Source organism: Nipponia nippon, unplaced genomic scaffold (genome assembly GCF_047370975.1).
Source record: "Nipponia nippon isolate SJK-2023a ecotype South Korea unplaced genomic scaffold, ASM4737097v1 scaffold_14, whole genome shotgun sequence".
NCBI lineage: Eukaryota > Metazoa > Chordata > Aves > Pelecaniformes > Threskiornithidae > Nipponia > Nipponia nippon.
Window position 1 is genome coordinate 8342154 of NW_028262330.1, and position 12934 is coordinate 8355087.

A 12934-nucleotide genomic window follows, 5' to 3' on the forward strand; every position below is an offset into this window, starting at 1 on the left:
CACCCAGTCCTGTGCTGGGGGTGGCAGAAAAGAGGAATGAGGAACTGTCTGGAAAAGAGAGGAAAAAACGTAGCAGCAAATCCCCAGGTAAAAGCATTCCTGCAAGCCTGGGAACCCACTGCACGGATGGTCTCACCACCTCCAGCGCATCCTCCCAGCCCTCCTGCCCCACACACCGTGGAGGGCATCTTGGAGCTGAATAATTGATTTTGGTCTGTGTTGTCCTCTCGCTGGTGGCTGAGTACCGGGTCTAGCAGGAAAGCCTGGATGATGTGCTGGCTGCAGGTGGCAGGCTCCAGTTGCCAGATGCTGTCACTTGCGATCACTGAAGACTTCGGTGTACCCGGACTTTCTGCTCGGCAGAAATGCTGCTTCTATGACATTCAAGAAAAAGGTACCACACTCCTGCCTTTGCTTGGACATTGAGGACACTCTGTTTACATTGTTGGGTATGGGAGAGCAGAATGAGAGCAAATGCCCCAGAGGAGAAAGAGCTTGCCACGGGGCAGATCCTGCACTTCTCTGGGTCCATAGCTCCAGGACAGGAGCTTTATATATAGTAATGGAGCAGTTTTTATTCTGGCAAAAGAGATTTGTCAATAAACACCTCTTTGGTGCAATTTCTGGCAGCTGAACTTTGATTTGCATGGCCTCTCCAAGCACCTCGGGGATACAGCTACACATAACACATGGATTTTTGCTGATAAGAACTGGATGCCTCAGTGTGGATGGAATCGACCCCTTAGTAAGTACTGCCCTAATAAAAGCTGCCTTGCATCAGCCAGGCTGCAACACTGGGCGGCTACAGGTGGGCTGCTCCTGCTTAAACATGGACAGCCTGGGACAGGGGGGTCAAGGGGAACAACCTGACCAAGTTATCTGACAAAGGCTGGAGGAGGGGAGACGGGACAGAAAATGTCCATCATGTACAAGGGCTGGGTGAGTGCATCCTCCTGCATCCTGCAGCGGCTTGCTGCGGACCGGAGCGTAGCAGGAGGAGAGAGCTCAAAAAATTCCTTATAAACTAAGGATGTGCCAAGACCAAGAATTCCCCTGAGTCTTCCTGTTATTATTTTGAAAAGAAAACAACTAAAAATGTTTTTTATTATTAAAAGAGCCTATCTCAGGAAGCTGAAGACCTCCTCGATATCTGCTTGCATTATTAAAGGGGATGAATCATTAAATGCACTTTGAGATGTAGTCATAGGTACCAGGATAAATCAATGCCCAGAAAAGAAAAGCATCAGCTGAGGGTCTTATTTGCAACTCCTCTTCAGAGCAATTTCATGGTATGCAGGCCCCTGCTCCAGGAGGGCACCTGGTTCCTTTGATATTAATAACCCCCACGCAGCGCTTAGCAGCACACAGATCGCAGGCTGTGGGGAAAGCTGCTCTTTTCTGCACAGAAACCATCGTCCGTGGAGGAGCCCAGGGCTGCGTTTGGGAAGAACATAGCGCTCTCTCTTTGTGATGGTGCTAAAGGAAAAAACCAAGCATCAACTCTCAGCAATAAGACACATTAGCATGACAGATGGCTTGCAGAAAAAGAAAAACTATCTCGGGTTTTGAGATTTGTGCTGACTGCGCCGCAGAAAGGAACTATTCCAATTAGCATCTGTACAGACTAATTGAGCAGCATTGAGAGTATCAACCCAATTTGCTGCCATTGTCAAGCAGTCATTGTTCTTGATTATTTTTCTCAATTATCCCTTCAGTCACAAGTCTGGGGACAGAGAAAATGCCACTTCGGTTTGCCTTCCTGTGCCTGTATCTGCTCTCCTCACTCCCTTCCCAGGAGGACACGCGGAGCCCTACCGAGCAGCTTTCCGGGCTGCGGCTTGGATCCCATTGGCAAAGGTAACACAGCTTTCCTGGGTACCCGAGGTTATTCCTGCCTGGTTAAGCAAGTCCATCACAAAGCAAACACTGTGATTCATCAATATGGCTAAAGGCAACTGAGTTTTTAGCCATACAGCCGTGTGCAGCTGTCATTTTGTATTGCTGGGCTTTCTCTGGAAGGAAATTCCTGTCACCATCGAATGTTCCTGGGGGAAATGCCTCTCGGCACACGTGCTGGAAGCCACGGCCCTGGCACTCATCAATTATCTGTCCCCTTCTGTTTGTAAATGAGCCCTGAAATGCAAGTGTCTGTCCTGCTTACCATGTTTATGTGCTGTGGCTGCGCCCCAGGCTCCAGCACATGGCACGCAGGAGCCAGAAATCAGCATCTAACTGCAAAAATTCCTCTCACTGATCCCTACCTATAAGACCTGCCCAAAGAAAAGTGGGAAAATACTCTTCCATGGGAGTTATATCCTTTCAGGAACAGAAGGTGGCAGACGAGTTTGCTCTGAGTGCCTGGCCCAAGTAGCTGTGGTATTACTCAAAAGTTTAAAAGCATTTAATTTCCCGGTGCAGAGCCTGGCCGCAGAGCACCTGCCCCCAGCCCAGGCCAGCAGCCCCGCAGCAAGGGCCGAGCTCTTGGGTTCGTGGGTGCTTGGCACGGGTCTGTACGGCAATGCTGGAAAGACAGCGCCTTTCCCATGGATGTGCTCACCTTGGAAGCAGGCCTGTGTTTGTTAAACTCTGGGAATTTCCATTGTAAAAAAAAGATATTTGCTACTTGTTAGCTTTTAGTGTTTAAGCTACAGGGACAGCAAAGAACTGGGCAAATCAGGACATAGTAAAAACCTTTCAGTTTATGTCATCTTTCTCAGTCATTGCTTTTTTTTTTTTTTAAGGTGCTCATGTAGGCAACACCTAATACACATCTGAGAACAGAGTGATGGAACTAATCCTGACATGGTCCGTGCAAGAGGCAGCGCTCCAATGCAGGCAGAAGGAAACTGCCTTTTTTTTTTTTTTTTTTTTTGAAATGCAGGACAGTAATTTTTCCCAGGGCAGAAAAGGAGAAGACACCACTTCCCTACAGACTGCATACAGGCTGTGTGCTCAGGGCTGCACCAGCAGGCGCTGCCCACAGCAGTGGGTCTCATTAGCGAGGAAGGGCAAAGCAGAGGCAGCCCAAAGCAAAGGCAGCCCACGCGGGTGGCTCAGCCTGCTGTGTCCTCCGAGCCCCATGCAAAGCTCTGTGCTTGTCCATGCCGAGGGCTGGCAGCCTCGCCTCCTGTGGTCCCTGGGTTGCTGCCTGCCAGCCATGGGCAGCCAGGTTTGCTTTCAGGCTCCAGTGGGTTTTGGCCCCTTTAATTTGTGCAGCAGAGGTGGGAAGCGGTGGGGCTATAAAAGGTCTGCAGTGATCAGTGAGGCACCTGGGGAGGGTTTCTGCTGTGGCCAGGCAGAGCTGCAGCAGTCCTGCCTTGCTGGGTGGAAGAGGGCAATAGCTCAGGTAAGAGTCCTCCTCTCTGCTCTAGCATTGCTGCTTTTCAACTGAAATTTTTCTCATCTTATTCTGAAACCTCAGGAGCCTCTGCAGGCATCAGCAGAGGTCTCTTGCCACGCTGAGTACACTGGAGAACCTGCTGGGGCTGCAGTTTGAGCCTCTGCAGGTGAGCTTCTTGCCTGGGAAAAAAAAAAAAAATGTTAAAGTGGGGCCAGCAAACCCTGTGTCTTGTGGTCTCAGCTGCTGTGAGGTCCAGGCTTGTTTGGGCAGCTGGGGACCTCTCTGTGCTGGACTGTGTCATGGGCCTGATGGGAGGGAAGAGGGTTTGTTGATGTGAAGGGCTTTAAGTGAAGTGAAAGCTGCTTTCTGTTAGCTTTAAAAAACATATAGTTATGTTTGTGTCTTCACAAAAAAAAAAAAAAAGCTCTCCTGATATGTAAATATAGACCATGTGTGGCTGAAAATGAGGGATGTTGCCCCCTAAGCAGAAGCAGTGTAGGGGAGATGGGCCAGAGAAAATAATTATGGTCCTGGTGAGGAATACTTTGATTAAAAACATTAATGAGTTCCTCTAACTCAGCCAGAGAATACTGTAATCAGGTGGTAAAGCCCTGAGCGGATAAACCACACTGCTAATTCCTCTATCCATCTTCCACTGCAGCAAAGCTCACGTTACAGTTGGGATTTTCAGTTTTCACCTAATCATCAGGCTGCAGCTTGATGTTGCTCATCACCCATTAATGGCAGCTTTAACAAGAAAAGAAAACTGATGTCCCAAGAAACTAATTCCCTAGCTTCAGCAAAGTCTCTTCAGACTTTACATATGGAGGGAGCTGTTTCTTCACCTCTGCTCTGTGACAGGGCTAAGCTGTCATTCACTGAAAAATCATATCTGGGGGCAAATCTAATTTTTGGGAAGGTTTGGCACCAGCTGCCATCTCCCAGAACAGGGAATTTCATGCTTCCAGTTGATGATGGAAAACTCTAGTTGTGCTTTCTCTCCATACCAGCATACTTTTTTTTTTTTCCTTTTGTTTATCTAAGGCTTTGTCCAAACTCAGATGAAAACCTTGAGCCTAGCGTAGAGCTGGATCCTTTGAGATCACTGGTGGAGGTTTTTGACCAAAACCCTTATTTCTTCAACGCTTGATCTTAATAACGCGCATTGATGTTGTGAACAAATAAAGGTAAATAACAAGTGTTCCCTACCCAAGTTAGACTAATTATTGGTACTTCAAAGTTTTAAAATGAAAGATAACTTTCTTACCCTGTCTCTTTGGAAAATTGGTAGGTCATGCTCCATCTAGAGACAAACAGGACAGCTGTAGGGGTATATCTTCTACTCGGTTCTCTGCTAATATCCAATTTATAAGGAATACCTTTAGCTGGGAATTGTTTTTAACTGAGGTGTGTGGGTACTGGCAAAATAAGCTGTATTGCATTAATGTTCTCTTAAAGATTCAAAAATGTTATGCAACAAAAAATTGCCAATTCACGCCACTTCTTTAATAGACTTTCTAATGTATACTTTAAAAAATGTTTTAAAAAGCCTGGATTGCAGAGTTTTCTTCTTGAGCTGTCTAGGCTTGCTATCAGGAGCAGCTTCAAAGCCATTTGTCTTTTCATATGCTTGTCTGGTGTGTCTAACTAAACATGATTACTTTTTCCTAAATGAATAGATAATTTTGCCTTATTTATAAGTAGAACACCAGGATTTCTTGTCTTTGACACTATTGGGCTGAATCTCTGGATGGCTTAGTGTAGTGTGTGTTCATTATTTAATGAAATTTGTTTTGTGAGTTTTTTCCTTCTACCTGAATTTGTTTCCAAGTAATATATTTTTGTGATAGTGCATTCAAACATACTTGAAATATTAATGAGGCAGGTAACGGCCCATTTCAATTGAAGTTTGCCATAATACGCAAGTAATCCTTCACAGGTCTCCGTTTTAGTAACGATGACGATGGAAGCATCTAATTTTCTTTCCAGCCAAGTATTCTGGTTGGATTTTGGTGTGTGACGGTCATTAGCTACACGGTGGCTGAGCTCATTATGACAACTGCCAGGAAAAGGGTTCTTGCTGGTGTACGAGTTCTTGATGCAAAACTGCTTTTCAGGCCATGCGCTCACTCTTGGTTAAATTTCCATGGCCCTCATTAAGCAGGTTGGCTGCTAGAAAAAGCAGATGAACTCTTAAGATGGTGAAATGCTTTTATGACCATAATGACTTCTGGTCCAAAGCTTGAGGTTTTGCCACCCCAACTTGGGCAGAACTCTGAGCTTTTTCTGGGGCCAGCAGGGAGCCATGGGTTGGATGGAAGATGAGACTTTGACTTAACGTGCCAAAGGAGTGCTGGTGGGATGACCTCCCTGTCTCACCATGCATTGCCTAGTCCAGCTGCTGCCAGCTTGACATCATTAGTAGAAGGCCCCTGAGATGAAGTTGCCTTTGGAGAACTTGCCTGGAAGATCAAGATGGAAAAAACAGAGCACAAAGGCTGTCTGTGGAGTTCAGCATCACTGGTGGGGATGGCTCCTCACTGCAGTGGCCAGCTCAGAAATGAGGGCAAGTGCCTGAAAGGAGGATGAATGCAATACGGAGAGCTCAATCTCCTGGTTTTACAAGCAGTTGTGGCAGGACCTATGCTAATGTCATTGTTTTCCTGGAGTCTCAAAGCTGCCTTCCAGGAAATGCAGCCGCCTTTGTGACCCCAGAAGAGGAAATAGGTTTTGAAGATGTTAAGAAGCTCAGCAGCTTCAGAGTGAATATATGAGAGCTTTGCATCACCTACAAACCCATTTTCCTTAGATCGCTGACTTCTTTCAGGACTGTCAGGCTGTTTTGTGCTTAAGCTTTATTCAGACCTTGCAATGTGAGATCCCTGTGTCTGGGTGTGTTGCTGTGAACTTGGAGCAAAAGCTGTTTGGGCTGGGCTGGCGATGCATACACAAACCCTTTGCTGCAGCCCTGCCTGTGGGTTTGGTCTGGCAAGGGCTATGGTGACGGGTGTCCCAGCCAACACTGGGTTATCCACTGGCACAACTGAATGAGAAGTAAGTCAGATTGACTGTAGGCTGCAAATAAAGATGCCAACAGCCTGAGCTGTATGGGCTGCTTGAACTATGTATCAGTCCAGAGCTGTTCTGTGGTTTGTGCTTGTTTTGTGAAGGCAGCAACCCCTCCAGGATCAAGGTGTGTGGCTGGGGGAGCGCTGCTCTTCTCTACATAACACCCAGTCCCTTCCCCTGCTCTCTGTGCAGGGATGGAAAGCAAAAGAGAAGAACAGCAAGATGTGGATATCCCTGCTCCACCAGGGAAATTGGCTCTGAAAGTAAACAGCTACCCCAGGGAGGCAGGAATATGTCCAAATCCTGAAAACATAAATCACTCTGCAGCAAGTGCTTATCTGTAAGCCCTGTTGGGGAGAGCCAAGCACCTCTTCTAACTCCCAGCTCTGCTGCTGGTTTGCAATGAAAATGTGAGCCTCAAGAAGGTACCGGAGAGGCATGTTTATGGGATAGGGCCTGGAGCTGTGGGGTCTGTAGGGGGACTTGGAAACCTCATCTCTTACACCAGAGATCAGCTGCTGTCCTTTCTTCTTCCCAGAGCCACCAGTCTCAGGGGCAAGCGAGCTGCCATAATTCTTGCTTCTGTTCTCTTCTTTTTGTTTTCCATTTGTCACTGCTGGCTGACTATTATCATGGCCCTGTTAGTGCTGGGGATGCATGGTACGTGGTACCACGAGGATGAGCTAGCAATCGTGTTGGGTTTGCGTGGCAAGGTTTTGGTAGTGGGGGGGCTACGGGGGTGGCTTCTGTGAGACGCTGCTAGAAGCTTCCCCTGTGTCCAATAGAGCCAGTGCCAGCCGCCTCCAAGACGGACCCGCCACTGGCCAAGGCCAAGCCCATCCACGATGGTGGTAGCACCTCTGGGATAACACAGTTAAGAACGCGGCGGGGGAGACTGCATAACTGCAGCCAGAGAGAGGAGCGAGAATATGTGAGAGGAGCAACCCTGCAGACGCCAAGGTCAGGGCAGGAGGCACAGGAGGTGCTCCAGGTGCTGGAGCAGAGATTCCCCTGCAGCCCCTGGGGAAGACCCACCCCATGGAAGGGACCCAGACTGGAGCAGTTTGTGAAGAACTGCAGCCCATGGGAAGGACTCGCGTTGCAGAAGCTTGTGGAGGACTGTCTGCCATGGGAGGGACCCACGCTGGAGCAGGGGCAGAGGGTGAGGAGCCCTCCCCTGGGGAGGAAGGAGCGGCAGGGACAGCGTGTGATGAACTGACCGCAACCCCCATTCCCCGTCCCCCTGCGCCGCTGCGGGGAGGAGGTAGAGAAAATCGGGAGTGAAGCTGAGCCTGGGAAGAAGGGAGGGTGGGGGGAAGGTGTTTTAAGATTTAGTTTTTATATTCTCATTACCTTACTCTGATTTAGTTAGTAATAAATTCATTTCCCCAAGTAGAGTCATTTTGCCTGTGACAGTAATTGGTGAATGATCTCTCCCTGTCCTTATCTCAACCCATGAGCTTTCTGTTATATTTTGTCTCCCCTGTCCAGCTGAGGAGGGCAGTGATAGAGTGGCTTTGGTGGGCACCTGGCATCATTAGGGTGTTTGTCAGCTGGTAATTTGGCTCCAAAATTGTTGTCATTTCTTGAGCTGCCATATAAAAGAGGGTCTGAATATATTCATGGCAGAGATGCAAGCGCTCCACCTCCTTTCACAGAATACCCCACACATGGACCTGGTTAAGGGATGTTTCTATATTTTCTTATACAAAGCCAGCTTTGTCTTTCTGCTGGTGGTCACAGGTCTTATTCTGGTCTCATTTACACTGCTGCCAACTGGAAGTAACCCCTCTGAAGCCAGAATATAAAATGAAGCCCCTTGCCATGTTTACATGTTCTGCTCCTCACAGCATAATTTGTCCTAGTTTTTAAGTACTGAATGCCTTCATAGGAGTTTCGTTATAGAGCACAAGTTTTGTCAAGAGCATTCGGCTAGATTTGCTAGAGGTTAAGTACAGTCTATTTTTTCTGAATCCTTTGTACTGATCAGTATATCTGCCCATGCCACAAAAGAAAAAAAAATTACACCATGCAAGAAAATATAGCTCTGTGCCACATCCCTGGAAAAAAAGACAGGTTGTTCTTGTAGGGGAAGGGCTTTCTGTACCAGGAAACCTATCTCCAGTGGCTCTTTGGGATGCAAATACGGACAATCTGAGGGTAATTTGGAGGATCTCAGACTTCTTGCCCAGTGGTACAGCAGTCAGTGCTGATAATTGATTTCAACCCATCTGCGAGATGAACACCTGCTGTGCAATATGGCTCCGCTAGGGTTATTTCTCCCTGCATAGCTGGAGTAAAATCTCCATCGTTGACCACAAGACTGAGGGCATGTTTGCTAAAATTCAAACCCCATCCTAGTGCAATGTTAGCAGTTCTGTTGCAGTATGTTTTAAATACATTGCCTTGACACTTATGCATTTTTCTGGATTTTAATGGGCTTCTTTCTTTCTAAGCAAATTTAATTTCATTACTAAATAATGCATTTGGCCTCCAACCTGACTTGTGCTAATTACTCACGTGCTGAATGGGTTTTAAATCCTGTTTGGAAACACTATAGAGTTTATTGTCTTATTAAAAGCACCTAATGTGAGCTTTTTTTTAAGACTGCAATTGGTCTCTAGTGAAACCAAAGAGATAACACAATAATTTTTCACTAAACTAATTATCAGAGTGGAAGATGCTAATGTGTTTTGCCAACTATGTCTCATGTCTCCTCGGTTAACATGCCGCATGGTCATGGCTGTTCAGCAAGACTTTACACCCCTGGAAGGAGAAAACAGAGGCTGAATTAAGCTCACCCCTCGCTCACTTTTTTGCAGCCATGTTAACGTGCTCAAGCTGTACTGCCTCTGCCTGCATTTACAGCGTTTATCAAATGTTTTTCTTCCACAGAGGACTTGCAGGGACTTAATTTACCCGGAGTCCTAAGGGTATCTGATTTCTGGGTTTCCTGCTTGCAAAGGTCCCACGTACCCAATCTTCAAAAATTACGCTTCTTCAGCTGTGTTGGAAATTGAGGTACCCAAAGTCAGTGACCTCTTTTGAAAACATTCATGAAATGTTTCTTCAAACAATGAAATAGGTCTCTGTGCACAAATTTGTGTGATCCTCACCACATGTGTGCTGGGGATGACACATACTACCAAGAATGGCTTCTCATTTTCAATTAACTGCAGTATGCAATAAGGGTGGGCTTTAAAAAGTGACGAAATAAATTAAGAGTCTGCAGAAATCCTGCCCCTGGATGTGCAAAGCCTGCAAAAAGCCCTGGGCGCAAAGAAAAAATGTTCTTGTCTTGGAAAGGAAAAAATTTAAGTGAAAGGAGGAAAGTGAGGTTTCACCTTGAGCAAATGCAGCGTGTGCTTTGCTAGCTCTCCTCGGAGCAGGCTACATTTGAAAACATAATTGCAGCTTTGGTAAGGACTGGGATTTGCCTGTCTGATTGCTGGTACTCCCCAAAACAAATAAAGAAAACACAATTATCTTTGAATGTTACCCAGGCTAATGTGTAGAACCGGCACTGGGGAGTAAAGAGAGTAGAGGACACCAGGCTAAAATCATTAATTGGTAATGGAATTTGTACATTTGTCAACAAGACACTCAGCTTGGAGAGCTGAAAAAAAAGAAAGCAAGCTGCACAAAAATAAGTGCATGCTAAGCCTCGTCACTGATATTTATTTAACAGCCTGTCACAAGCAGAAAATATGGATCAAAGGTAGGAAAGGCAAGGAAGGAGCAGCTTCAGTCCAAGGCATCTGTTCTGCATTGCATCAGGGTTCACTTCTGGATCAGGGTACGTTCTGCCACATCGTGTTACATCAAGCGAGTTGTGAAATGATGGAGCCTAATGCAGAGTGAGTGTTGGGAATGGGAAGTAAAACAACAACCCGTTGTTTTCTTATTCAGTACTTGCCATGGGTTTGGGGGTTATCCAGGAACAGAGATGCTGTTTTAAGTGAGGTGGGGAGTTGTTCTGCCAGACTGTGCTTGGCAAGAGAGCACTGCAAATTGCTTATGGGATTTGATGTTGTCCTATCCTGCCTCCAGAACAAATCATGCTGGGAAGCGTTTGGGGTTTTCCTTTTTTAATCATTGGAAAAGCCTTTACAAAATAACTCTTCACTGTAATTTTTTTATCTATTTTCTTCTTTCTACATTCTTTTCTTAGTCTCAGATCACTTTACTGGGCTGCACCTTCCCCTTACCCCCTTGGTTCTGCCCCCTCAGTGTGATCGCGCAGGGTAAGGCTCATTGATTTTGGTGATGGAGGTTGTGGCGTATCGCTTCTCCTCCGGGGATGCTGCTGGAGATATGCACGTTTCCCCTTTGGCTGCTGGTGCAGAGGTGACTGCTGGCCCCGAAGGACCTGCAGAGGTAACTGCCCTCAGATGTGTTTTCTGCCAAGCAATCTGAAAATAAAACTTAACTGGATAAGGAGAAGAGCTGGAAAAAGATGGAGGGGTAAGAACTGAGGGGGCAGAAAGAGACAAAATGCTAGCTGAAAAATAAGCATTGTTCAGTTATCAAAGAATAAAAAGAAAACAAAATGAACTTGGAATTCAACTAATAGTTTTCATGTCTTTGCATCAGAAAATAATTTGGGGGGAAATTGAATTAAATTATGGGAATTCTTTTCAAAAACTTCAATGGCAAATGTTCCTCTTCCTTCCCAGCCAACCCCAGTGCGAAGAGGACGAATGCTCAGTTAGAGAACTTGCAGCAAATAATGGAAACAACTGATTTATGATATTTCTTATTGCACTCTGTGAAACAAAACCACTCTGTGTACTGAGCAGCTTCTGAGTATTGTTCCTTAAATTTAGCTCATCTGCATCCACGGAAGATGACTGTGCAGGTCTGTGCCTGGCAGCAATGAGCTGGCTCAGTGACTTTCCACCTCCATTTGCAGCACCGGTGGCAGCACCGGCCACCTTAGCCACTGAAGCTGGGGCTATTAATCACATCCTCCAGCTGCAGAACATGCACCTCCTGGCCGTGCTCGTGTGCAGGAGATGTCACCTCCAGGATTAATTGGTATTGATGAACTTGCTTAGCAACCACACGCCAACTGGCGCTGATCCCTGAGGATGCGCAGCCTCCCCATCCCCGGCCGAAGAGACCAGGCCTGGGGCAGAGTAATGCTGGGGGACAAGAAGCAAATGAGGACGGGCTCATGCGAGCTCCTCCATGGCTACCACTGCACAGTGGTGGCAGCGCGGGCTGCCTGGGTGCGCCGCAGCGGTGCTGTGTTTTATGCTTGAACCCTGTTTACCCTCTGCCTAAGCCTAGACTGGCAGCTCTGATATCCAGCTGTTGGCTAACCAGAGCCAACACCTTCGGTTTCACAAATGTTTCTCATATTTCATTAAACTGATGGCTTTGGATAGGAGTTGCAGCAGTATAATCCACATGCTGACAGTGGCCCTGGAGACTCAGGCTGGGGATAATCACATCCTTTTTATACTGCTAATAATTAACTATTAAAACAATTTACTAATGGATGTAGTGGCTTCTTTAAATGATGAATTGATATGATTGAGCACAGCTATGAGAGATAGGCTTGATGCAAATATTATTGAGTGCAAAGCCAGCCTGCATTATAGCCTGTTGAGGTCAGAATCCATTAGCCATAATTCCTCTTAGCCTAAATTCTCTCCATCTATGGATTAAGTTTTTGGTACAGAAATTATTCTAAAACCTTCAAAAACAGAGCTGCAAGTGCTCTATCATATGGCAATGGATGGTCTCATTCACTAAGTGGAGGAGGGGGGTGTTTATATCAACTCCAGCCAAAAATATAGTATTACCAAACATAGTAAGTTTATCAGATATTTCAGTTCAAAATTGATGAACTTTGTGTGCATGAATAGATGAGATTATATTTACTGGCATGAATTGAATGGGTCTAATCTAAATAAAAATGGCTGTTGAATGGGTGTAACATCTATTAATTGAATATGGAAACTAGTTTTACCTGATCCTTTATTTTAATAGGTTTCCAGTATTTACACAACATAACTGTCAAAGTTTAATTAGATACCTGAGATCTCCCTGATCTTGTCAAATTAATTTCTGAACTCTTGACGTTTCTGCAACAATAGTATCCTAATTCTTCTTGTAGCATTTTCTTAAGAAGACTCTAATAACTAACAGTCATATCTGACAAAATAAAGATAAGCTGTTATTTCTCTCGAAGAGCTGACAGTTCCATTTTTCAAAAGAGATGGAAAGGTTGCTCACTGGTTTACTTCCCGCAGCAGCAAAATTTTCAGGCGTGGGAATGGTAAAACAAAGAGTTACTTGCTGTAGGTAAAGGGTTTTTTTCTTTGCATCTAACCATTGTGCTTGGATGGAAAGGTCAGGTGTGTCAGAGATGGTTAAGGCTTTGAAGAAGACAGATGTGTGTATGCAGAAAGAACCTAAAGGGGGTTGGAATAGCTTAAAAGAATAAGCAGAATTGGAAAGATCTAGGCTTTAAATTTCATTCTGCTATTGAACTCATTGTTAGCAATGTCCCCCACT

General features: G+C 45.7%; 1 long non-coding RNA gene across 2 annotated transcripts; it reads left to right on the top strand.

Moving 5' to 3' along the window:
• Positions 1-3278: 3278 nt before the first annotated feature.
• On the top strand, positions 3279-12526 carry LOC148056447 (uncharacterized). 2 transcript variants are annotated; one of them, XR_015703251.1, is made up of 4 exons: positions 3279-3346; positions 4385-4527; positions 10098-10266; positions 11086-12526. It is a non-coding gene; the product is annotated as an uncharacterized LOC148056447 (long non-coding RNA). The 2 variants fall into 2 exon arrangements; XR_015703250.1 differs by lacking the exon at positions 4385-4527.
• The last annotated feature ends 408 nt before the right edge of the window (positions 12527-12934 follow it).